Source organism: Pseudophryne corroboree, chromosome 4 (genome assembly GCF_028390025.1).
Source record: "Pseudophryne corroboree isolate aPseCor3 chromosome 4, aPseCor3.hap2, whole genome shotgun sequence".
NCBI classification, from domain to species: domain Eukaryota; kingdom Metazoa; phylum Chordata; class Amphibia; order Anura; family Myobatrachidae; genus Pseudophryne; species Pseudophryne corroboree.
In genome coordinates, this window is record NC_086447.1 from 446,565,125 (window position 1) to 446,591,501 (window position 26,377).

At 43.1% G+C, this 26,377-nt stretch overlaps 1 protein-coding gene across 1 annotated transcript in view; it reads left to right on the plus strand.

The window, feature by feature from the left end:
* The first annotated feature begins 554 nt into the window (after positions 1-554).
* Positions 555-26,377, plus strand: part of GJB7 (gap junction protein beta 7) — a 36,037-nt gene continuing 10,214 nt past the window's right edge. The window contains exon 1 of the mRNA XM_063916943.1: positions 555-660. The gene's annotated coding sequence lies outside the window, so the exon portion shown is untranslated. The remainder of the gene's footprint in view (positions 661-26,377) is intronic.

The window sequence follows — 26,377 nt, forward strand, 5'->3', positions numbered from 1 at the left end:
TAATTGTGACGATACCTAAAAGGGCTTTTCATCCAAATATATCAAAGTCAATTAAAATGTAAAAACTGGATGTTCCCGTAATTTCACTTTTCAATAACAACTGTGACATTTGTCAATATTTTTACATTTGAACATTTTCATACAGATTATTTACTATAATTAATACATAAATGTTTCAGCACATATCATGAAAAATCAATTGACATGAAAATCATGCATGAAGTGCCATTTTTGCAAAATTCTCATGAAAATAGCCTTGCTATATCTGATATATCTACCCCTAATTAATTTTCTCCTGTTTGTGGCAAAATAGTAAGGCTATACGAAATAGAACAGAAACAAAAACACTATCTCCCTCATTACATCTCTATAAAACCTGCTATGCAGCCAAAGCAGATTTTATTGTCAGTATAGGTTTATTTGTACAGTAAATATGTGACAATAAGTTACGATGGTGATACTGCCTCTTCAGTTTGCTCTTTCGTAACAATAGAGGTGTTCTCATCTGACTAATACACAAAACAAATGATCAGGTTACACTCGTTTAGCTTCCCTTGGTGACAGCAGTCTTGCTTTGTAAAACGCAGAGGAAATGGCATTGGTATGAATTTTTTATGTATTTAGCATGCTGTAAGCTCTAGATCTCCTTTCGTGCTACAGGTGGGTTATTGTTCATTTTCTTACATTTAATGTCTAGCTTTATTCTTTTATGTATGTGGGAGAACTCAATTAGGAATATGGAAAGGAGAACATCGGCATGGAGATGTGACTTTGTGTTTATATTGTATATTTCTTATATTTATACTTATTATGTTGAGTCATTTGCCTTTCAGTGTCATTTATTGTGTTAGTACTATTTTCATTGCATTGATACACCAGTATGTCTTATGCTATGGTTTTGCAGTTTATGCTGTTTGTTGCAAGTCATCATAAAAGGAGACTCTGTTTGCATATGTCAGGAATGGTTAAAAGTGATGTTGCTGTAGCCAGATAAATAAGTGAATGTCTTTGTGGAATCATTATTTGTATTTTATGTTATATTTAATCATTGCTGCCTACAGCGATTACAGAGAAGGAGACTAGTAATTGCATCTTAGGTTTAGAAACATTGCAAGAGGATTATTAGCTATTTTATTTCTATACTGTACTTATTATTGTACAGGGACCTCATTTTATTGTGATAGTTTATTTACCTTTATAGCAATGTTACATCGTAACTTTTAAAGATATTTATAGTTTGCAGGGCAACTATTAGAAATCATGAATAGTCATTGAATCCCTTTACTTGTACTTGGTATCCCTATAAACCACCTGTCTTTCATTTCTTGCGCTATACAGTAAATCAGAAAGAACACGTTTATGTTTAAGACATGTATTGTACAATGATAATGCTGGGAAAAAGAAGAACGTAGTTTAATGTATAAACATCACTGAATATGTCACGTAGCACAATTCTTTCTGTTGTAACTATGTAAATGTAGGAATTCATAATGTCGATAAGCAGAAGATCGGCGGCAGACTGTCAGCGCCACTATGCAAAATACTGCTTAAAGCGTTTTAAAGGTGTTAAAGCAGAGCCATAACAAGACGTGTCCTGAGTGAGTGGGAACACCAGTGCCTCCCTTCCCGCTCCTATTTTAGTGGGCTGGTAGTAGTCACTTCTGGTGTTGGGGCATATATTACATCCCCTCAGCTATGCCTCCATAAGTATTGTTGGGTAAACTATCTGCTCTGTTCCTGTGTGTAATTACAGTGGCTGCATGTAGTTCTACAATGTCCACAATGTCTTCAATATTACATGTTACATATAGGAGCTGGTAATGTATTGTGCTCCTCCCCGTCAGTATGTGTCGCCCCCCCCCCCAATAAACATAGGGGTAAATGTAATGTGCAAGTTTGGAAAACTGGTGAGTTTCTGAAGTAAAGGGAAACTCACCACAACCATTCTCGTTATTTCTGTTTAAAAATGTTTTACAAATTAATAATGTATTAGCAATAACCAATCGAAACAACTCTCAAGTACTGTCAATAGAAAACCATCCAACACAGACATTTCCTGAGAATCGTGTGTAGAATATCATTGCTCTAAACCATGTGTAAAAAAGCAACAACTGGCATTGATGCCCCCTACACAAGTGCACATGCCTCCAGCACATGCCTATTCTCAGTGCCCAGTCGGTACGTCCCTCCTGGGGGCACTGGGTCACTGATGACTGGCATTCTGTGCCCATGTAAAGCACCGATCAATCAGAGTTTTTGTCGAGCAGCTCCCCAAATTCTCTCCAATCACAAAAAACAGCATTCCGTACATGCTTAGTACAATGCGGAATACTTTGGGATACACAGTTAAATATTGACCAGGTTACAGTGCAGGTTGGATGCAGTGTAAGTGGAATTCACTGCAGGTTGTATATAGTGCAGGTCGCATACAGTGTGGGCTGGATGCAGTGTGGGTCACATATAGTGCAGGTCATAGTGTGGGTCAGATACTGTGCGTGTTGGCTACAGTGCAAGGTCGGATACAGTGAAGGATACAGTTTGGGTCGATACAGGGAAGGTCAGAGTGCGGGTTGGATACAGTGTAGGTTACAGTGCAGGTTGGATACAGTGTAGTTAGGGTATAGTGCAGTTTACAGTAGGGGTCAGATACAGTGCAGGTTGCATACAGTGTAGGTTACAGTGCCAGGTCAGATACATTGCGCTTCAGATACAGTGCAAGCTACAGTGATGGTTGGATAGAGCAATAGTGCATTTACTGTGGCAAGGGGGGTGTCGGCGTTGTCCTCATAGTAGGGCTGTCAGCAGTGCAGGGGTGTCCACAATGCAGGGGTGCCAGCTGTGTTGGCAGTGTGAGAGTGCCGGCGGTGTCCTCAATGTGGGTATGACAGTGGTGTCAGCAGTGGTGGGTGAAGGTGGGGGCCTCAGCGCGGTGGTGTTGGTGGTGGTGGCTATGCAGGGGTGCCGGTGGTGTCCTCTATGACGGGGTGCCGGCAGTGTGAGGGTGCCAGCGGTGTCCTCAATATGGGTATGCCAGCACTGTTGGCAGTGTGTGTGTGGGGGGTTAGGCATTGTCAGCAATGCAAGGGAGCCAGCGGTGTCCTCATTGTAAGGGCTGCAGGTGTCCCAGTGGTGTCCTGATTGCAAGAGTGCCGACAGTATCGGAGTGTGGGTGTCCCAGTGGTGTCTTCTGTGCAGGTACCGACAGTATCGGAGTGTGGGTGTCCCAGTGGTGTCCTCTGTGCGGGTGTGCCAGCTGTGTCTTCTGTGGGGGGGTATCGGTAGTGCAGGGTTGCCAATGGTGTCCTCTGTGTGTGGGTGATGGCTGTGTTGGCAGTACCGGGGTGCTGCTGGTGTCCTCTGTACAGTGGAGCCAGCTGTTTCAGCAGTACGGCCTGTGTCCTCTGTATGGAGGTGTCGACAGTGCGGGGGCGTTGGCTGTGGTGTCCTCAGTGCAGGGGTACCGCCAGTGTTGGCAGTGCGGGAGTGCAGATGGTGCCCTCAGTGCAGGAGTGCCAGCAGTGTCCTCAGTACGGTGGTGCCAGCAGTGTTGACAGTGCGGATAGTGTGGGAATGTCAGCAGTGTGGGCGGCGGTGTTGGCAATGTGGCAGCAGTGCTATTAGTGCGGTGGGGGCCAACATCTTGCCCCATGTACTCTATGGGGACAGGCGATTGGCCGAGAACCGTGACAGATGGCTCTTTCAGCCAATCAGCGGTCAGCCCATTGTATTCAATGGGACTGGCACCCGAGACAAAACCTCAGAATCCAGCAGAAATATCCTGAGGTTTTGCCTTGATTTGGGATCCATGTTCGGGTGGGTTAGATTCTCAGAGAACCGGACCCGCTCATATCTAGTTCTAATGTTAATTCTGCTCGCTGGATGTACTAGGCAGAGAGTTGTAAACTTGCCATAAACTCACTGAATAACTCGCCTACAATAGACTATCCTCAGGCCAATGGGATTAATGAAAACTGACATTTACTGTAAGTCCTATAAACTCACATAAGTGACCTATTTAAAAACATTTAAACACATTCAAATGATAAAGAAACCAGTCCACATGCCATTATGCTAAAATACCTTTGTTTAATGTTAGTTCACTCATTTATTTTAAATACATGTTAAAATATAGTTGTACAACCATTCTTCATATAAAGGGCTGTCCATTATCAATATTACAATTGTCCTTTGAGAAATGTTTGAAAAAAAGATGGGATGCATTTTTTTAAAGTAATTTGGCAGATGTAGTATAATATATGTAATATAGCTGTTACATTTTAAGTCATCCACAATTTTTATGTTAATTTAAAATGTAAAACTTTTTTAAGTGTTTTTATATATTTTTTTGCAAAATAAAGAATTAAAAATGTGACCATATACTTTAATGTTTAATAATACTTATATATTTTTTTTTAAACATTACAATTTTTATTGAAGATTTTTCACACAGAAATGGGGAACAGAAAAAAGAGAAAAGGGGAACATAGGGGTAGTCCGGAATGGTTACCATAATCAAAGCACTTGTAACACACAGTTGGATGAGTATACAATTGGTTACATTAGGCGTTCAGAATCAAGAAGAAGAAACACAAAAAAGAGGCTTAGCACAAACAAACACCAAGAAAAAAAATAAAAAATAAAAAATCGTCTGATATCACAACATTCTTATAGAGGTCAATCTAGGTGGGGTGAAGCACAGATAAATCAATTGGAGAGCTATAGACGGTTAGCCTACCTTCTCTCCCCCTATAGTCAGACCAACCTAACCATTTCAGGTGAATAGAATTAGCTGAGGAAGAGTATTTAGCTTCCGCTGTTTCAAAAATAAAATGTTTGTGAATCTTATTTTGAATAAACGCTAAAGAAGGGAGATTCTCAGATTTCCACAATTGGGCTATAGCAGCTTTAGTAGCTATCAAAATATGCCCCAAGATGTAGCGATCACCTGTAGAAAGGTGGTCTACGAACAAATGAAATAATGCTAAAGCTGGGTCCAGGGGGATGGTGAATCCTAAAATATTGAAAACTTCTCTCCAAAGTGGTTGTATAAGTGGGCACGCCCAGAAAATATGAAAGATATCCCCCGTTGAGCCACATTTCCTCCAACATAATTTAGATTGTGAAGGCCAGATTCTATTTTGTCTTTCAGGGGTGAAGTAGGCCCTCTGTATAAGCTTGTAGAACATTTCAGAGTGGTTAATACATTTGGAAACTTTAAAACAAGACCTAAATATACTGTCCCAGTCTGCATCAGTAAAGGATCTATTCAAATCTCTTTCCCATAAAATCTGAACTTTGAATTTAGACTGTGTGCTGTTAGTCAATTAAAATTGATACCACCACGTAATCCCACCTTTATGTGAGGCTATCTCCAGTCGGCTTTTAATGTAAGCCGGAAAAGAAGGTTTGTGAAGATGTGGAGCCAGTGAGTGTAACCAACTTCTCATCTGTAAATATTTGAAAAAGTCTTGAGTCCGAATCCCAAATCTCTCTTGTATTTGAGAAAAGGACATCAAGACGTCACCTATAAAAAAATCACCCACAGTGGAGAGGCCCCTCTGAATCCAGTCTTCCAGGGTAATATTAGGAATCAAGGACATAAGAGCGGATAACGACAGACAGGGGGACGGTAATTTAATCTCTTCCGAAGAGGACACTAGTTTATGCCATGAATCTAGGGTCGTTTTAATAGACTTGCAAGATCCGGACCTACTTTGGGCAGCAGAGGGTGGCAACCAAAACAAATCAGAAAGAGTAACAGTATTCAAATAAGAAGCTTCCAAAATAACCCACAGTTTCATGCTCGATTTGTCAAACCAGTCTCTAGACTGACTTAACAGACAAGCAGCATGGTACTTTTCTATGTCTGGGAAAGCTACCCCACCGGATCGTTTGGGCAGAATAAGAATCTTTTTAGAATTTTCGGCCTAGAGCCTTCCCACACGTATCTAATCAGGACCTGGTTAAATTTATTATAGAAGAGTTTGGGAAGGGGTCTTGGTATGGCGCGAAACAAATACATTAATTTCGGCAATAAGACCATCTTGGCAGCAGCAATCCTACCCAGCCAAGACACCTCCTGCAGCATCCACTCCCCAGTCAGCTCCGTAAAGGCTTTTAATAACGGGGCATAATTACATTCAATTAAATTATCTTCACTGGATAAATTTATCCCTAGATATCTCAATGAGCAGGATTTCCAGGCATATTTGTACGATTCCTTCAACCGAGAGACCACAGTCGGAGATATATTGAGTGGGAGGGCCTCAGTTTTATTAGTATTTAATTTGTAAAAGGAAACATCCGAATAGTCTTGAAGAACGGCATGTAGAACTGGCAAGGAAGTCTCAGGATCAGAAAGACATAATAAAATATTGTCCGCAAATAAGCTGATTTTGTGGGAAATACCCCCTATAACAGAACCACTAATCGAGTCCCAGGATCTAATGCAAGCAGCCAGGAGTTCTATCACCAATGCAAAAATAATGGGAGATAACGGGCAGCCCTGACGAGTGCCATTAGAGATATTAAAGGGTGAAGAAAGGTATCCATTAACAAAGACCCTCGCACAGGGCGTGGAATAGAGAGCCAGGATAGAGTCTAAGATCCTTCCAGAGAAGCCAAATTTGGCCAGAGTTAATCTCATAAAGTCCCAGTTCAACCTATCGAACGCCTTTTCGGCATCCAGAGACAAAACTAGGAGGGGTTCTTTTCTACAGGCAGAATGTTCAATAACATTAATCACCCTTCGTGTATTATCTGGGGCCTGTCTGTTTAAGACGAAGCCCACTTGATCAGGGTTGATCAGAGAGGAGAGGAGGGGACTGATACGGTTGGCAATTAATTTGGCATAGAGTTTTAAATCCGTATTTAATAGAGCAATTGGTCTAAAATTTTGGACTTAGGTGGGAGTTTTCTCCGGTTTGGGGATGGTGATGATCTGAGCTTCCAGCATTTCTCTGGGGAAGCACCCAACTTCTGAGGCTTCATTAAACACTGATAGGAGCACCGGAGCCAAACTCTCCTTAAAAGATTTCTAGAAACCAGAAGGATAACCATCGGGTCCCGGGGCCTTATCTGCTGGGAGGGAGTCAATAGCTTTTTCGACTTCTGCTAGAGTCCAAGGCGCACTAAGAGAGCTACAAGACTCCGGTGACAGCGAAGGGAGAGGAAATTTTCCCAGAAAATTCTGAACATCCGTGCCTGTAGGTTGAAAAGTGGAGGAATCCTCCTTCAAGTTATATAGTTTGGCGTAATAAGATGCAAAAACTTTTGCAATTTCGTCAGGATCATAGACTCTCTTACCCCTATCCGAGTGGATAATGTGAATTTTTTCTTTAGCTTTCCTGCCTCTCAGCTTCCTTGCCAGCAGTCTACCATCCCGGTTACCATAAACATAGAATTTTTGGTTCAGTCTATGTAAGTTGCGTTGGACTTCCGCTAAATAGAAAACGTTTACCGCCTCTCTGGCTTCCTGCAATGATCTAAGGAGGGTTTTATCATGTGGGTGTGTCTTGTGAGCACTCTCCAGGGAAGCGACTGCAAGCTCAGCTTGTTCACATTTTTTACGATATTCCCTTTTAAGTTTAGCCGCTGTTTGAATCGCTGTCCCTCGTGTTACTGCTTTGAGGGCACACCAGAATGTAAAGATGGATGTCTCCCGAGGAGAGTTCTCAGAGAGGTAATAATCCATAGTGGTTTGGATAGCCTGCTTGGTCTCTGGCTGAAGGAGACTTTGTTTACCTAAGCGCCAGGGGGCCGGGATAGTCTTTCTACTACCAATATCCCATTCGATGAATAGTGGGGAGTGATCCGACCATGACATGGGGAGAATAGAAATTCTACGTATGGACTGTAGAGTCCACTTATCCGCTAAATCTAGGTCTATTCTGGAATAAGAGGCGTGTACTGGAGAATAAAATGTGTAGTCCCTGTCCATTGGGTGTTTAAAGCGCCATAGGTCTAAAAGATCATTTTCCGCCAATAACTGGCGGAAGCCCTTCGCATTCCTATGGAGCTGACTGGAGAGTGAGGTGCGTTTGCCAGAGTTATCAACCAAAGGGTCAAGGGTCAAATTAAAGTCCCCCATGAGAAGTAAAGCGCCCTTGGCCAATTGTTGTACCTTAGCACAGAGTTTCCTACAAAATGCTAATTGCTTGGTGTTCGGGGCATAGCAGGAAACTATAGTCACCTCTTTATTTTCAAGAGTACCCACTAAAATTAGAATTCTCCCCTCAGGGTCGCAGTATTGTGACGTGAGGGAAAAAGCGCAATGTTGAGACATTTAGATTGCCACCCCCGCCTTCTTTGCTGGACCATTGGCCAAATAGCAATGGGGAAATCTCACATTAGTAAACCATGGAGGGGCTGATTTAATAAAATGTGTCTCTTGGACGGCTATGATTTGAGCTTTAATTTTATGAAAATAATTTAGTGCTAACTTCCTCTTATGTGGGGAGTTAAGACCCTTCGCATTTATAGAAACAATGTTAACCATACTGCAAAGGAATCGAAGATTGCATAGTTACCATCAACCAGCTGGCATGTAGAAAGTATGAGCAACAATTTCCGGACAGAAGGAGAGGAAAAGGGAAAGAAAGAATAAGAAAAAGGAGAATAACAGTTAAAGGAAACATAACATTAACCCCTCTTGGGGGCACGGTTGGACGCCTAACCATGGCGACTCAGAATTAGTCTGTGGGGGGTAGTGGTCGATCTGCCCACACCCGAACTAAAATTCAACAAGATGCAGTTCCTCGGACCTCTATCTCTGGTCCCCCGTACCGCCAGCCTCCGGGACTAAAAAAAAAGAAAAAAAAAAAGAAAATAAGTATTTTAGGGTAAAATACCCAGCTACTAAAGAGACGTGGGCGGTAGATGGAGCAACAGAGGCAGACAACAAACAGTAAACCAGCGGTGTCGAGGCATCACCTGAAGAACAGTCTAACAACATTCAAATCGGCCCTAGATAGACACCCGTAATAAGCAACTGCCAAGGAACTGGTGTAAAATATGAAACATGACATAACAAAATGATTAGAAAGATACAAAAACAATGCAAGTGTAGTGGAACAGACGATACTCAGAGCTCAGCAGCCGACGAGGCCCAGTCCCGCTGAAGGCCCCGTTCGGGAGAGGTGTGTGTAGATGAGCTTGCAGAGTTCCATGACGCGAGGATCTTTTTACCCTCCTCGACATTTGTTATAACGACAGTAGAACCTTCTCGAGAAATAAGCAACTTTGTAGGAAATCCCCATCTGTATAGAATGTTCTCTCTGCGTAGCACTGACGTGATGGGGTAAAGAGAGCACCTTTTCGCTAGAGTAGCAGGGGACAGGTCTCCGAATATCTGAAGTGAGCCCAAAGCCTCCGAAGCAGTATCCGAGGGTCTAGCAGCTTTCAAAATAGCCTCCTTCACGTGGAAATAATGTACCCTCATAAGAACGTCTCGGGGGGGACCCCATCAGGAGCGTACCTGGCTTTAGGGAGCCTATGGATGCGATCAATCAGAAAGTCCGCCGAGCGGTATGAGAGAAGGAGTTTGCTAAAGAGGTCAACTGCAAAATCGTTTAAGGCGCTATTGGCGACAGCCTCCGGAACACCTCGCAACTTTATATTGTTACGTCTCGATCTGTCCTCTAGTTCAGAAAGCTTGTCCCTGAGTGCCGTTACCTCGGTTTGAAGCAGTTCATGGGAAGAGATCAGGTCATTATGCAACGACACTACTTCACCCATTTTTGTTTCTAGGTGATCGGTGCGGCCACCAATCTCATCAATAGATCTCTGACATTCCTTCATAGTCGCTCTGAATTCAGCCGCAACCCGGCGCAGCGTCGCCGCTATGGAGCTCCAAGCATGGTGTAAAATGTACGCGAGGCCCCGGCTTCCGGAGGTGCGTAGGCCGCAACCTGCAGGAACAGAGAAAACTGCTCCCCGGCTCTGCGGCGAACTCTGCTGGGCACAGGTGTGTTACAGGGGGGGAAGGGGAGCCCCCGGAGGAGGTCCACAGAGGGTGTTGACCCTGAAGAATGACTTTAATGAAGGTGGGTAGAAGAGCCAGGCAGAAGCACGTCTGCACTCCTCACCATCCAGACCACGCCCCCCATAATACTTATATTTTAATGTTTAATGAAACATATATATATATATATATGTATTGTATATCACATAACATTTAATTCTTAGAGACTATAAAAGCAATAATGAATCACTCTTATCGAGAGCGCAAAGCTTAGTATTAAATTATTCCAATACAATGTCAAACATATATAAAACACACTGGCTTTTAAAAGTGCATATTTTCAGAGAAAATCCAAACATTTAAATGTCACTATTGGCATAGTAATATAGTCATATATTATACCAACTGTTAGGCTCCAGCAATATAGATCTATATTATTATTGAACAAACTTGTAGGATTCAAAGTAGGGACGGCCATCGGTGTGGTTGCCATTGATTATAAGTAATTATCGATGGCTGCCAACTATGCAGTGGATGACCATCAATGGTTTCCATAACCGATGGTCATCCCTGTTCTTTCACTGACTGGCCTATGGGCCAATCAGAACATGGGGGCGGGGCTTTGCAGGTGTCAGGGGCAGAGCTATGCTTAGTGTCCTGACACCTCATTTAAAGAAAAATTACTTGGTTATACCTTTCCATCAATGGAGGGAAACCATCTGGTTCTCCCCCATCGATGCCAAAGTATTCTACATTGGTCATAAACCATCAATGAATTTGAATCATTGATGGTCGATGGCCACCCCTAATTTAAAGCCATATTATATCACAACTTGCAGCATAACAGCCAGCTCTGCGCTCGACCTCCCCCACCTCCACACAGTGTGTCTCACGAACCAGCATTCTTAGGCTGTCATCTGCTCTTTCACAGTTTTCGCTAGGTGCATGGGAGTGGTGCTGTCCATCACTCGTGGGGGAGGGAGACCGGATTTCTCTCCATGGCAGGCAAGGTGTGTGATCTGGCACAGGGATCCTTATGCAGGCTCCAATATAGCTTGCAATGTGCCTTGGCGATGGCAAAAAGCAGGACGCCTGGCAAGTGCGACTCTTCAGACAGGAAGGATCAGGTGAAATCAAGGAATAATGGTTGGCCGTGCACCTACTTGGGGCGTTGGCTGTGGTAGCACCCACTTGGGGATTTGTGTCCTGGGCTTCCGCCTCAGTCACACCGCCCTAGTTATGGTCCTGGTTATCAGTATAAGGGTAGACATGCTGATCTTCATAGTGGCGCTGACATTCTGCCGTGGATGTCCTACTTCTCAAGATTATAAATGTCGATGAAGGATATGTACTGCGTAAATTTAGAATACGCTAAAACAGTTTGAACAAAAAAAAAGTGTAAGTTACAGTATTACTTCGGAACATCTCACGTGGTGTCTGAAAAACAGGTATGGTTTATCCAGGTCTTCAGGACTTTGTGAACTGCTTACATAAAGCTTGTTTTTTTTTATTGCACATTTTTGTACATGTGAATTTGCGGTGGGCAAAGTGCTGCATGTTATTCATGCCGATAACAAAGATAAAAGTATATTTTGAGTTCACGATCACATATTTAAGATGTGGTAGCTCTGTTCCCGAATTGATGACATGACAGAAAAGTAATTGGCCTAATTTGCAACAAATTGGCCAATGTGCCTGCAAAATCCTTTTTAATGATGCTGTGTTTCATTTTGTACATATACAGCGTTATGCAGTGTAAATGGATAGGAAGTTGGCTTTTGAATAAATGCTTACGCTTATGCACAGTGCATTTTTTTCATATTTTCCCCTCTGTCCACAAAGTCAGACACACACCTAAAGGGGGAATTCACTTAGCCGCTTTAATTAGTTGCAGTCATATTACCCCGATAATCAGCCCCTTTTTCGCACCCATGATCACGAAAACACATAGGTCCGTGAACTTACCATAGATTCTGTGTTTATGCCTGAAAAGTAAAAATGTTTTGGCTGTAAAAAAACAGGGTTTAATTTAATCGGGAGAAAAAATAAATTGTGAAAAAATGCTATAAAGTTTTTGGGGTTAATTGAATTCCCCTATAATTCGCAGAGGCAACTTTGAAAGTTGGAGATAATAGAGACTTACTGGTCGCCTTGAATCGTGAATACTGTCTACCCCCATTGTTTAATGAAGAATGAATGGATCTATTGTTTAATAAACTTTAATGCCTCCATGGTTTAAAAAAGAATAAATGAAGCAGTTGTTTTATAAAGAATAAATGTCCCCATCTTTTAATGAAGATTTCCCTATTGTTTAATGAAGGATAAAAGTCCCATTGTTTAATGAGGACTAGTTGATCTCATTGTTTAATTAAGAACTTGGACCACAATAAGACCCACTCCCATGCTTTAATGAAGAATAATCATTGCCCCATTTTTTAATAAAGTATTTATGAATAAAGAATGAAAGCATGTCTCATTGTTTAACCCTTTTGCATCCCTGTGCTGAGGCAATTTTGTTGAAGTTTGCACTCATCACATTCCAACATCAATATCACTGATGTTTAAATACAGTACCAACAAAAAATATTACCTTGGTGTTTTTTCCCCCAAGATTAAATATGTATATATATATATATATATATATATATATATATATATAATTATTATTTTTTAAATCGTCTTTTGCCACATTCTAACAAGTCAATTACAATTTGGCCAAAATGTCCCCAAAAAAGTAATTTTCTTTTTAATTGAAATCTCAAGACAGGGAACCAAAATAATTTTTTTCCACATCCTATAAACACCACAGAGAAATACTTTGAGGTTCTTGTTTTGACAATAACCCAACTTTGCAAAATAGTAAAAAGCAGAATTCTGATTTTGTTGTTGTTGCTGGTTTGATTTAAACACTGAGGGGTATATTTACTAAAGTGTGGGTTTTCAATGGTGGAGATGTTGCCCATAGCAACCAAGTAGATTCTGCTTATCATTTAACTAGCTCCTTCCTAGAAGATAGTAGCTAGACTCTGGTTGGTTGCCATGGGCAACATCTCCAATTCTGAAAACCTGCACTTTATTAAATATACCCTTTAATATGTGTGTAGGAAGACTATTTTAGGCCAACAATGCCTACCGTCTATTAAGCACTTGCCTGGCATGGTCACATCAGATGTAACCACACCAGCAAATGCTTTATTTGACCTGGTCGCAAGGGATGCGACCAGTCATATACACAATGTTTTCAGCTACACTCTGCAAGTATCCTGGGCAGAATCAGTAGACAGTAGGAGGAGCCAGGATCCAATGGGTCTTTCCCAGGCTTAGGAATCACCACAATTATTGCTTCCAACATCAACCAGAGGAGAGAGCCCAGGGCACAGAGCCCATTAAATAGTAGTGATGTGCACCGGAAATTTTTCGGGTTTTGGTTTTGGGTTCGGTTCCGCGGCCGTGTTTTGGGTTCGAACGCGTTTTGGCAAAACCTCACCGAATTTTTTTTGTCGGATTCGGGTGTGTTTTGGATTCGGGTGTTTTTTTCAAAAAACCCTAAAAAACAGCTTAAATCATTGAATTTGGGGGTCATTTTGATCCCATAGTATTATTAACCTCAATAACCATAATTTACACTCATTTCCAGTCTATTCTGAACACCTCACACCTGACAATATTATTTTTAGTCCTAAAATTTGCACCGAGGTCGCTGGATGGCTAAGCTAAGCGACACAAGTGGCCGACACAAACACCTGGCCCATCTAGGAGTGGCACTGCAGTGTCAGGCAGGATGGCCCTTCCAAAAAATACTCCCCAAACAGCACATGACGCAAAGAAAAAAAGAGGCGCAATGAGGTAGCTGTGTGAGTAAGCTAAGCGACCCTAGTGGCCGACACAAACACCTGGCCCATCTAGGAGTGGCACTGCAGCATCAGGCAGGATGGCCCTTCCAAAAAATACTCCCCAAACAGCACATGACGCAAAGAAAAAAAGAGGCGCAATGAGGTAGCTGTGTGAGTAAGCTAAGCGACCCTAGTGGCCGACACAAACACCTGGCCCATCTAGGAGTGGCACTGCAGTGTCACGCAGGATGGCCCTTCCAAAAAATACTCCCCAAACAGCACATGACGCAAAGAAAAAAAGAGGCGCAAGCTCTTCCCGTCCAGTGTTGGGAAGGTCAGGCATCGCAACCGACACAATTGGACTCTCCTTTGGGATTTGTGATTTCGAAGAACGCACAGTTCTTTGCTGTGCTTTTGCCGCAAGTCTTTTCTTTTTTCTAGCGAGAGGATGAGTGCTTCCATCCTCATGTGAAGCTGAACCACTAGCCATGAACATAGGCCAGGGCCTCAGCCGTTCCTTGCCACTCCGTGTCGTAAATGGCATATTGGCAAGTTTACGCTTCTCCTCAGACGCTTTTAATTTTGATTTTTGGGTCATTTTTTTACTGATCTTTTGTGTTTTGGATTTTACATGCTCTGTACTATGACATTGGGCATCGGCCTTGGCAGACGACGTTGATGGCATTTCATCGTCTCGGCCATGACTAGTGGCAGCAGCTTCAGCACGAGGTGGAAGTGGATCTTGATCTTTCCCTATTTTTTTAACCTCCACATTTTTGTTCTCCATAGTTTGCGCACAACTAAAAGCCACCACAGGTATACAATGTAGATGGGTGGATAGTATAGTATTATATTACTTATGGACGACGAGTGACGACACAGAGGTAGGTACAGCCGTGGCCTACCGTACTGCTGCTTATATATATAATATACTGTATAACGGACCTGGTGGACACTGTCAGCAGACTGCTAAACTAGGATGAAGAAAAAAAAAACACCACAGGTATACAATGTAGATGGATGGATAGTATAGTATTATATTACTTATGAACGACGAGTGATGACACAGAGGTAGGTACAGCCGTGGCCTACCGTACTGCTGCTTATATATATAATATACTGTATAACGGACCTGGTGGACACTGTCAGCAGACTGCTAAACTAGGATGAAGAAAAAAAAAACACCACAGGTATACAATGTAGATGGATGGATAGTATAGTATTATATTACTTATGGACGACGAGTGCACTGACGACACAGAGGTAGGTACAGCCGTGGCCTACCGTACTGCTGCTTATATATATAATATACTGTATAACGGACCTGGTGGACACTGTCAGCAGACTGCTAAACTAGTATGAAGAAAAAAAAAACACCACAGGTATACAATGTAGATGGATGGATAGTACAGTATTATATTACTTATGGACGACGAGTGCACTGACGACACAGAGGTAGGTACAGCCGTGGCCTACCGTACTGCTGCTTATATATATAATATACTGTATAACGGACCTGGTGGACACGGTCAGCAGACTGCTAAACTAGTATGAAGAAAAAAAAAACACCACAGGTATACAATGTAGATGGATGGATAGTATAGTATATTACTTATGGACGACGAGTGCACTGACGACACAGAGGTAGGTACAGCCGTGGCCTACCGCACTGCTGCTTATATATATAATATACTGTATAACGGACCTGGTGGACACTGTCAGCAGACTGCTAAACTAGTATGAAGAAAAAGAAAAAAAACACAGGAGTGTTTTTCAGGCAGACAAACGTATACTGGACTGGTGGTCACTGTCAGCAAAACTGTGCACTGTACTCCTGCTATAACTGCTCCCCAGTCCCCACAATTAGGCAGTGTGAGCAGAGCAGTGCACTCAGCACAGATATATCATGCAGCAGTGCAGCACACTGAGTGAGCACAGATATGGTGGTCGGAGCGTTTTTTTCAGGCAGAGAAACAAAGGATTAAACTCACTGGTGGTATAATCAAAACCCTGCACTGTACTCCCTAACAGCTGCTCCCCGTCCCCAATCCTCCCCACAATTATAACTAACTAAGTCACTCTGTGTTCTACTATAACGGAGAGGACGCCAGCCATGTCCTCTCCCTATCAATCTCAATGCACATGTGAAAATGGCGGCGACGCGCGGCTCCTTATATAGAATCCGAGTCTCGTGAGAATCCGACAGCGGGATGATGACGTTCGGGCGTGCTCGGGTTAACCGAGCAAGGCGGGAGGATCCGAGTCGCTCGGACCCGTGTAAAAAAAAAGGTGAAGTTCGGGCGGGTCGGATTCCGAGGATCCGAACCCGCTCATCACTATTAAATAGATCTAAAAACCTTGAAAAAAAAGAAAAGACTATAGTTTTTATATAGCTCTGTGGGGACCCCATCTACCACTGGAGGCTTGCCATTGGAAATGGAGGAAACTTTCATATCAACCTCTATTACAGTGATGGGGAATCTGAAAAAAATACCTACTATCCAAGGAGAAGGATGGTAAATTAATATCACTGAGGTACTCCAGAAATTCCTCAAGAGTATAATGAGTATGGGAGGAATAAAATGTATGAAAAAGGGTAAAAAGAAAATCATTGACAATAACAGGTGTGGAAGTATGTAGCTGACCCAGAGGAATCCTTGCAAGGACAGTTGCAGCATGCTCTTCCCTAGATTAGTAGGCCAGAAAACTGACTCAAAGTACTATATTTAAGAAATAGCAAATGGCATTGAGACTTATCAACAAGGAAGTCAGACAGAAATTGAATAGATATCTGTCACAATCTGGGGTTTCTGAGTCAGGACCCTTATGCTGGACTGAAGAGGAGAAGAGAAACCTGGGAGGCTTGACATGACTTCTGCATGTAGGGCAATGTGTACCAACAAGTGGGAGTGACTCTGGCCCACAATGGTTACTGAACCATGGAACAGGAACTCACCAGCCAGCCCCTGGAACCAGCAAGATGAACTCAGTTTCAGGCCTGAATCCCAGAACAGTGAAGCTGGCACCTTCAGCCAGGAACTCAGGAAACTGAACTAGTGAAACTCTGCGAACGGAAACCAGACTGGAATCTGATAAATATTGCTCTTCACAGGAACTCAGACTGGGCAGATGAGGACACAACCCTACTATTGGGACACAACCCAGAACCCACTCCTAAACACCCAGGGTTGGCCCAACCACTAGAGACTCATAAATCAATGGAACCAGAAGTATTATCCACCATCATCAATATTTCAACTGATGGTCTCAGAAGCTGGTAAAGATTCTGATGCATACTTGCTGAGAAATAGAGCATAAGCTGAGTACAGGTAGTGCAGATAGTGAAGCAACTAGCAGGGACCTGCAATGAGCAGGTGAGATGACAAAACTGGAAGTGCTGTGAAGTTGCTGAGCATAAGTTGGTAACTTGGTAGTTGATTATACAGGCTGGTAACAGGAGCGCTGAGTAATGGCAATAACAGGAGTGCTGAATACTGATTATGACAGGAGTGCTGAATACTGGTATAACAGGAGAGCTAAGTGGATACACGCTGAGACAAAAGTACTGGCACCAGCAGCTGTTAACAGGAGTACTGGGTCGGACTGAAAATGAGACACTGGATACAGGTTAATGGCAGAGGTACTGGACTAACAAGCAGGAGAACTGGCTTAGGCTGACAGCGGGATGTAGATATGCTGAATGCAGACAGCTGGTAGTTGTACTGTCAAGAGGAGTGCTGGCACAGGCAGGATACAGAGGCACTGAGGCATGTAATCATGTGAACGGTGTCAGAGAGCACATGCGCTTTGAAAGTGAGTTTTTCGGATGCTGGCTGGGCCACAGGTGCAGGGTTAAATACTGTAGCATGCTGTTAGCTGCAATTGGGAAGCATGGTTCACGTGAGTGCAGCAGCAGGATCTGGTTGGAAGATGTGTTCACCTGACTTGGAAACAACATGGCTGCATGCATGCTACCTGGTAGCAATACACTGTAGCAGACCTGGAACAGCACAGTCCACTTGAATATGACAGTGTCAGACAGGAAAAGACAGACTAAGACCCTTTGTAACACCATCAACCAGGAAATTATCAGGGACGTGCAGTCAGGGGAGGTAGTTCCTCCCCTGTCATTAATGAGTAAAATAATACAAGGAAGATTCTTATGACACATATTCTGTGTCATAAGTATCTTCGTTATATTATTATAACCATTGTAAGACCTGAAAGTAGGTTAGGAGGCACTGATAACAGTGCCTCCCATTGTGAATGGGACTGAGGATAAAGCGGGGGCGTGGCCAAGCACTGGGCTGTAAAAGCCCATTGAAAATCGACGAGAAAGCGGTACTATTACAAGTGCCTCGTCGATAGGGCCAGATGTGATTGGACAGCGGATCCAGGGTTGGATCCGCTGGTCCAATCACCCATAAGCTAAAGAATGAGCGCTCACCTCCCTCTCCGTGGCCGCTTCCTGGTCAGCCACAGTCCCCCTCCTGCCGCATGTTCCCCCTCCTCCTCTGTCCGCTGCTGACAAGAGCTGTTGTCAGACCCTCCACCCCAGACGTGACACATGTTGCCCCCCTGTGTATTTCTGTGGCCGCGCCGGACGCCGCTGAGGAGAGCCGCTAGTCAGACCCTCCGCCCCAGACGTGCAGCATGTTGCCCCCCTGTGTATTTCTGTGGACGCGCCGGGCACCACTGAGGAGAGCCGCTGTCAGACCTGCTCCCTTCGGCGGCAACAGAAGGAGCAGCTGGAGTCCGGAAACAGCTTCTGCCGAGGTTCGTGTTCTCTCTCTCTCTCTCTCTCCTCCGTGTATCGGTAAGTAAGTCTACCACAGAGCAAATTGTGTGCCCTCTCTACAGGTACCCCTGTTAGATTCTACTGGACAAGTGGACGTGCCCGGCGTGGGATGTAGGTAAGTAATCTCTCTCTCATTTTTACAGGTACCCCCATTGGATTCTACTGGACAAGTGGACGTGACCGGCGTGGGATGTAGGTAAGTATGTGTGAGTGTGTAAGTGTGTTTTAATAAAGTTTTACTGTCACGGTGTCTGTTGTGTTTTTATTTGGGTATTTTTTTGTTGTAGAACTACAGGTACCAGCGGGACTGTTAATTCCCCGCATGCTAGTACTTGTGGTTCTCCAAGTACCAGCAAGCAGGGGAGGCTTGCTGGGCCTTTTAGTTCTACACCAAAAAACAATATCCTTTTTTTTAAACACACTTATGCCTATCAGCCCAGCACCCACTGCCCAGGGGTGCTGGGGACAGCCTCAGGCTTCACCCCTGGCCCTTGGGAGCCTGAAGGGGGGGACCCCTTGATTAAAGGGGTCCCCACTCCTCCAGGGAACCTTGGCCAGTGGTGAATAGTTGGGGGGGTAATGCCACGGCCGCAGGGACCAATATAAAAGTGTCCCCCGGCTATGGCATTATCTCCCTGGCTAGTGGAGCCTGGTGCTGGGTTTGAAAATACGGGGGAACCCTACATCTTTTGTCCCCCATATTTTTGGAACCAGGACTGGACTAAGAGCCTGGTGCTGGTTGTCTAAATATGGGGAACCCCTGTCCAATTTTTTCCCCAGTATTAAAACAACCAGGACCGGCTCAAAGAGCCCAAAGATGGTTATACTTAGGAGGGGGGACCCCACGCATTTCTTTTTTTACATTTTAACCCATTCACACCCTTTTCCACAGATAAGCATGCACGGATCTCACTGATCCATGCATGACTATCACAACACGCCAGCAAAAAGCAGGTCTATTTGAAAGCTCCATTTTTTTTACGAATTCCATACTTTCCCGGCAGTGTTTGTCTGTTGTCGGCAGTGGTTGAGAATACAAATTCTTAGTAAATTACAGAGTTCTATTAAATAACAGCCGTGTTTGACCGATGGTCTATTGATTCGTATTTGTGTGGTCAGCAGTGTATCTCAATACGAATAACCCAAACACTGCCAAGATTTGTGTTTAGTAAATTCCCGAGATTACACTTAGAAAAAAAAAAGCCAACTCGAATGAAATCGGGACCTTAGTAAATATACCCCAGTCAGCCCAGTCTGGCCAGAGGGGGAGAGGGGCCACGATTCTCCGCTTCTCCCCTCTTTTCTCACTCTCTCTCTCCTGACCCCGGATTCCTGTTCAGGCTGCTCTTGTCACCGGCGATCCCCGCAGTTCTAGGCCCAGGTCCATGTAAGTAAATACCAATATAATTGTCATTCACTGTCTGTTCCCATCACCCTTTACGTCTCTCTTTTACATTCTCACCCACTGCTACTGCTGTTGCCCTCTCCCTGGCATCACCCATTGCTGCTACCCTCTCCCTGGTATCACCCACTGCTGTCACCCCCTCACTGGCGTCACCCTCTCCCTGGTGTCACCCTCCCCGTCACCCTCTCCCTGCTGTCACCCACTCCCTGGCTTCACCCTCCGTCACCCTCCCCATGGCATCACCCATTTCTGCCAACCTCTCCCTGGCATCACCCACTGCAGTTACTCTCTCCCTGGCATCACCCTCCCTGTCACCTTCTCCCTGGCATCACCCACTGCTGTCACACTCTCCCTGGCGACCCTCTCCCTGGCGTCACGCTCTTCCAGGCGTCACGGTTTTCCTGTCACTCACTCCCTGTCACCCACTGCTGTCACCCTCTCTCTGGCGTCACCCTCTCCCTGTCACCCACTGCTGGCTATTTTGTTGTCCAGGACTTCTATTAACCTAATAGCACCACATCCACGGTGCTATTAAGTTAATGGAAGCCCTGGACAACAAAATTGCATTTATGTCCTCCTCCCACTCCCTTCCCAAACACTATTTTTTTTTTCTATAAAAATGTACAATATATCACAAGTATAATGAGCAGGCAGCGGGCATTAGCGGCAGTGGCGGTAGGGGTAATTGGCAGGATTCAGTGGACATTATGGCTGCAGTGCCTCACCAGCCACTGACCTCACCGCATGCCACTGGAAATTATAGGTACTACAAAACTAGATTTCTGTGACAAACCCAAACCTACTTAGGTAATGGAACAAAACAAGGGGTACGTAGGGAGCTAGTCTTATCTACAACTATAAGGTCAGGAGCCCTCCAGACTTTAAGCAGTCCAGCCCCTCAAGGCACAGAGAACAAGAATGGACAGATCCAAATATCTTAATAATCTTAAATAAACACATTCAGAACACAAAGCAAATGGAGGACAGGGCTGCTAACATTCCAGGTATAAACATATAGGAAACAGTGTACAACAGGAGTGAGCAAGTCCCATACAGTCAACTGTACAAAAGAGAAATGGAGAAGCAATAATAATTAGAATAATTATAAAGCAACATTAGTGATCTTATACTCATACAGCCCCTGTTCAATCTGGAGGATATGTAGGCCCCAGCACCCTCTGTTCCAGCTATGTCCCGACCTTCCTAAATTAGTTGAAGAAGTGGTTCCTCCCATTCACTACCACTCTCAATCAAACAGGAAGCAGCATGGGACGTGAAAGGCCAAACTCTCACAGATGTCAATTGACCTGAAGAAACTGGGATCTGCACATTAACTGAAATATCTGGATACAATGCAACCCAATATCCATTATATTACAAAGGACCTCACAGTTGCATCAGGCATAGTATTGAATCTCTTTCCTCAAAGTGGTGGAACTAGCAATAAATGTGATGGGGAGGGGCTTCAGGAGTATGATTCTGAGTGGGAATACTATTAACCCTCTCCACTGCAAATTGAGCAGTGAGTTTGCCTCTAGCAAAGCCATTTCTCCAAAAATGCCTCTGAGTTACAGGCCTTAGCTTTTACTGGAAGGCCACCAAGGTGAATATTATTCCTCCATAAAACATAAAAAAAAGGAAAATGCAGGTGAACACTCTAAGCCCGGCTTTTTCAACCAGTGTGCCGTGGCACACTAGTGTGCCGCGACCAGTTGCAAGGTGTGCCGCGGAGCCAGAGCAACTTCCTGCACCTTCAGAGTGAACTGTTGGCCCAGGCTCTTCTTAGAGGATCAGTCGTGCTCCGGCCGTGACCTATGCCTTGAAGATGCGGCAGTGTGATATCATAGGTCACGGCCACTGCATCTCACCACCCAGCCAGCCCACCTGCCTGCATATGCATCTTCCAGTTCATGCCTGCATACACAGCTTTCTTTGCCCACCCACATCCTCACCTGCCCAACCGCCCGCTGCTCAGTATTCGCAGAACTCCACTATGAACAACCCCCGCCACTGAGGGACAGGGAGGAGGACAGCTGACTGGTAGGGGCTAATATTTGTTATGTTATTTCTCCTGTGGGGGGCAATAGGATTTATGTGGGGATAATAAGAATTTATGTGGGGAGCAATGTGATTGATTTATGTGGGGAGCAACAGGATTTATGTAGGGAGCAACATGATTTATGTGGGGAGCAACATGATTGTTTTTTGTGTATAGGCCAATGTATGTGTGGATATTTTTTTACTGTGGGGAACTGATGGTGTGCCTTGGCAATTTTAAAATATTGTTTGTTGTGCAGCGAGTAAAAAAAGGTTGAAAATCACTGTTCTAAGCACTATGAACACGTGTAATCAAAACAATTATAATAAACCCTACAATTTAACATGGAGTTAAATTGAGGTTCTTAGCACAATTTTTAGCCAAAAATGTGGGCCCACCAACCACATCATGGTGACCTCATCAGTTGAGTCCCTAACATCCCTAATACTGACATATTATATAAATTTATATAGCTAGGTACCTCAATTTTACTCCATGTTACATTGTAGAGTTTAATAGAATTGTTTTGATTACTATTGTTCTTTGTGTTTACAGTGTGCAACTGCATTTTCCATTTTTTCTGTGTGGCACTATAAGTCTCAGCAAGGTAGCACCTCTTCTTTTAAAATTAGGGTGTACAGGCCAGCCCCCTCCAATCCAAATTCCCAGTAAATTGGGAACATGTATTTATTATTTAATTTATAAAATCTTGTTGGATAATTTTTAAATAGATGTTTTTTTACCTAATTCAATCTACTTAAAAAAAATTCGGAGTGTTTTTTGTTTTATAGTGAGTTAAGAGGTTAAAGGAAAGATGGAGATGAGATGCTGGAGATGAGGGAGCTTGTGTTAAAGAATGTGTGCATGGAGATATGGGAAATTAGAGGGATGATAATAGAGGAACTGGATAAGGTAGTTGAATCAGTCAGTACAGGACAGAGGACTGGCAGTGTAAATATAAAGAGCACTAGTGACAGAAGGAGTATCCTGGTGATCAGGGGCGTAGCCAGAACTTTGTGGACCCCATAGCAACATTTTGAAGGGGCCCCTGTCCCAATGCTTCTAGATAGACACCTCTCCACAGCAGTTGTTAATTTTATGCCCCATCATAGAGCCCTAGTTAATTTTCTGAAACATACTGTAGTAGTGCCTCAGTTAATATTATGCCCCATAGTAGTAGTAGTATTTTATACCACATGACAATGAGCAGGTCCAAGGGCGTAATTAAATATATTGCAAGACCCAAGGTAAAAGTTTGTAAAGGATCCTATGTATCACCCAATGGTGAAAAATGGATATACTGTAACACATGTAACGTTTTCCGGTAAAGTGGGCCCCTCTCAGCTCTGGGCCCCATAGCAGCTGCACTCCCTGCAGCTAAGGTAGCTACGCCCTTGCTGGTGATATCGTCCTGATGGTATGGACAGCACTTTCTGAGAACAAAAGAAAATGTGAAGGTAATTAGTAAACTATAGTGTATAACAGGAATTTAGCATATGCGAGAGGGTGTGATAGGTAAAGTTTTAGTATGTGTTGATGGTGAGGTTATAAAAGGCAACAAAGTTACGGGATAGCAACAAAAAAAGAAAATCTAGGAAATGTAATTTCCTTCAAATGCAAGAACAATGGGGGGTAATTCCAAGTTGATCGCAGCAGGAATTTTTTTTAGCAGTTGGGCAAAACCATGTGCACTGCAGGGGGGGGGGGGGGCAGATATAACATTTGCAGAGAGAGTTAGATTTGGGTGGGTTATATTGTTTCTGTGCAGAATAAATACTGGCTGCTTTATTTTTACGCTGCAATTTAGATTGCAGATTGAACTCACCACACCCAAATCTATCTCTCTCTGCACATGTTATATCTGCCTCCCCTGCAGTGCACATGGTTTTGCCCAACTGCTAACAAAGATCCTGCTGCGATCAACTCAGAATTACCCCCAATGTCTATTGCTACACTTGTGCAAGAACCATATGCATCCCTCTTACAGGTGCTGGAGGGTAAATACATTCATGATAAATCAAGGAAAGAAGTTGAAAGCGCTGTCCACAATAAAAGAGTTTTTTATTTGATTAAAAATTATAAAATCACCATTCACATATATCCTTATCAATACTGATCTAAAGGTTTAGACATTGAAACATATTACAAACCATAGCTGTTTTCAGTGGTACCTATTAGTGAAACAGTTTAAACACAGTGGGTAACTTGCATTAAATTGACACACTCTGCATCCAATTAAACAATTGTGTTAGATGTCACACACTAATCCCCTCAGTGTTTATTCCTTTTGGATGGTTCACTCCTTTGGGCAGCCTCCTATAAACGTAATTGGAAGGGTTAAATGCTGACAGTCCCAGACAGTGAGATCAGCCGTGCATGCGGCCTCCATTAATTGAATAAGAACTCACGAATGAACTGTGGAGCATGCTTATTAAATAGGAGTCCTACTGTATATAAGTAACTTTATCACCAGACGGGGACGCCCGTCAGAACGGCAATTTATTCAGTATCAATAGCCGCCAATTAAGGGATTGTACCAAGAAAAGTAGCTACTTTATCTCCTTAAATTTGACATTGCGTGCTCTCAATCTGTGGCTTTGGATGTATTATTGTCCCAGCGGGAGGATATATATTTAATTCAGATTTGTGGTGAACATATCTCTCCGGATATGTCTGGGACTGTCAGCATTTAACCCTTCCAATTACGTTTATAGGAGGCTGCCCAAAGGAGTGAACCATCCAAAAGGAATAAACACTGAGGGGATTAGTGTGTGACATCTAACACAATTGTTTAATTGGATGCAGAGTGTGTCAATTTAATGCAAGTTACCCACTGTGTTTAAACTGTTTCACTAATAGGTACCACTGAAAACAGCTATGGTTTGTAATATGTTTCAATGTCTAAACCTTTAGATCAGTATTGATAAGGATATATGTGAATAGTGATTTTATAATTTTTAATCAAATAAAAAAACTCTTTTATTGTGGACAGCGCTTTCAACTTCTTTCCTTGATTTATATTTAAATTATTGGGACTCAACAAACCCATTATTGAAAGCAGCAGTGCACAATTGAGAGGAGGTGTATTTTTAAGGAGCTGCACAGCTGACACACACAAGAGCTTAGCGCTTTCTAAAGTTTGAGGTTACATTCATGATAAGCATTTTTGTGTAGAAATAGTTGTAGATGCTAAAGTCGCATTGGGCCTGATTCAGACGTGGTTGGAGTTGCTATCACTGCCGTTTCCTTGGAACATGCAGAACAGGTCCGGTGCATGCGCAAAGTACCGATAACACGTGTTAACGAAATGTTATTAATTTGCTGTCCCATAAAGTAAAATAGATGAAACTTACAGTATTTTGGATGCTGTATTCATTTCTGGGTTTAAAATTTTTCTATCGGGCATTGTTTTTGAGAAAGAGATTAATTACATTTTACAGTGTACACTTTTATTCGCCAATGTGGCTACTACATGTAAAATATGTATAAATTTAACTTTAAAATGAAGAAGCCTATGATTTTCAGCTTTATTTTGCTGCAGTAATATCACTTTTCAGTTTCCAGCAATAGTCTGCCAACATAGACGGGCTCCACTTTCTTGGTAGCGCTTTTCATGTCAAAGATATTCTGATGAAATCATTTGCCGTGTTCATCACTGATTGCCTCAATATTTTCTGAGAAAAAGTCTAAGTGGGAGTCCAAAACATGAATATTAGACGCATATTGAATCCAAGTGCTCTAAACGAGGGCAGAAGGTCATTTTACAATGTCACGGTAGTTTTCTGATTTGTGATTTTCCCAAAAATCCTTGCAAATTCTCTTAAATAACAACCATGCAGATTTTTCATGATCATTAAGCTCTGCATGAAATTTTTCATCTCAAAGTAGTTTCCTGATTTAAGATCCTACAAAAATACCTTCCTTTAGTTTTGCCTCACTGGTTCTGGTGACTTTATTCCTCACATAGGTGAATCCACAAACAGTTTTATCCATAGCTTTGATGAATTTATTCATCAGCCTAACCTTAATGAGTCAGATAAATTTACTCCGTATCAACAAGAGGAGTATTGACTACATTTTTTTGACCTGTAGCCAGTGATGTTTGTTTTGGTTTGCCCTGTAGCCAGTGATGTTTGTTTTGGTTTGCCCTGTAGCCAGTGATGTTTGTTTTGGCTAAACTGATATGGTGTGGCCTGGGTGTATGAGGCATGTGATGTCAGTGTGTTCTGTGTATACTGATGGGTGTATCACTTGTAAATATATCAGTGGATTGGAGGAGCGGGCCCTGACCCTAAACCATTACAGTGCCTAGGGTAGGCTGACCATACTAGCCCTTTAAACT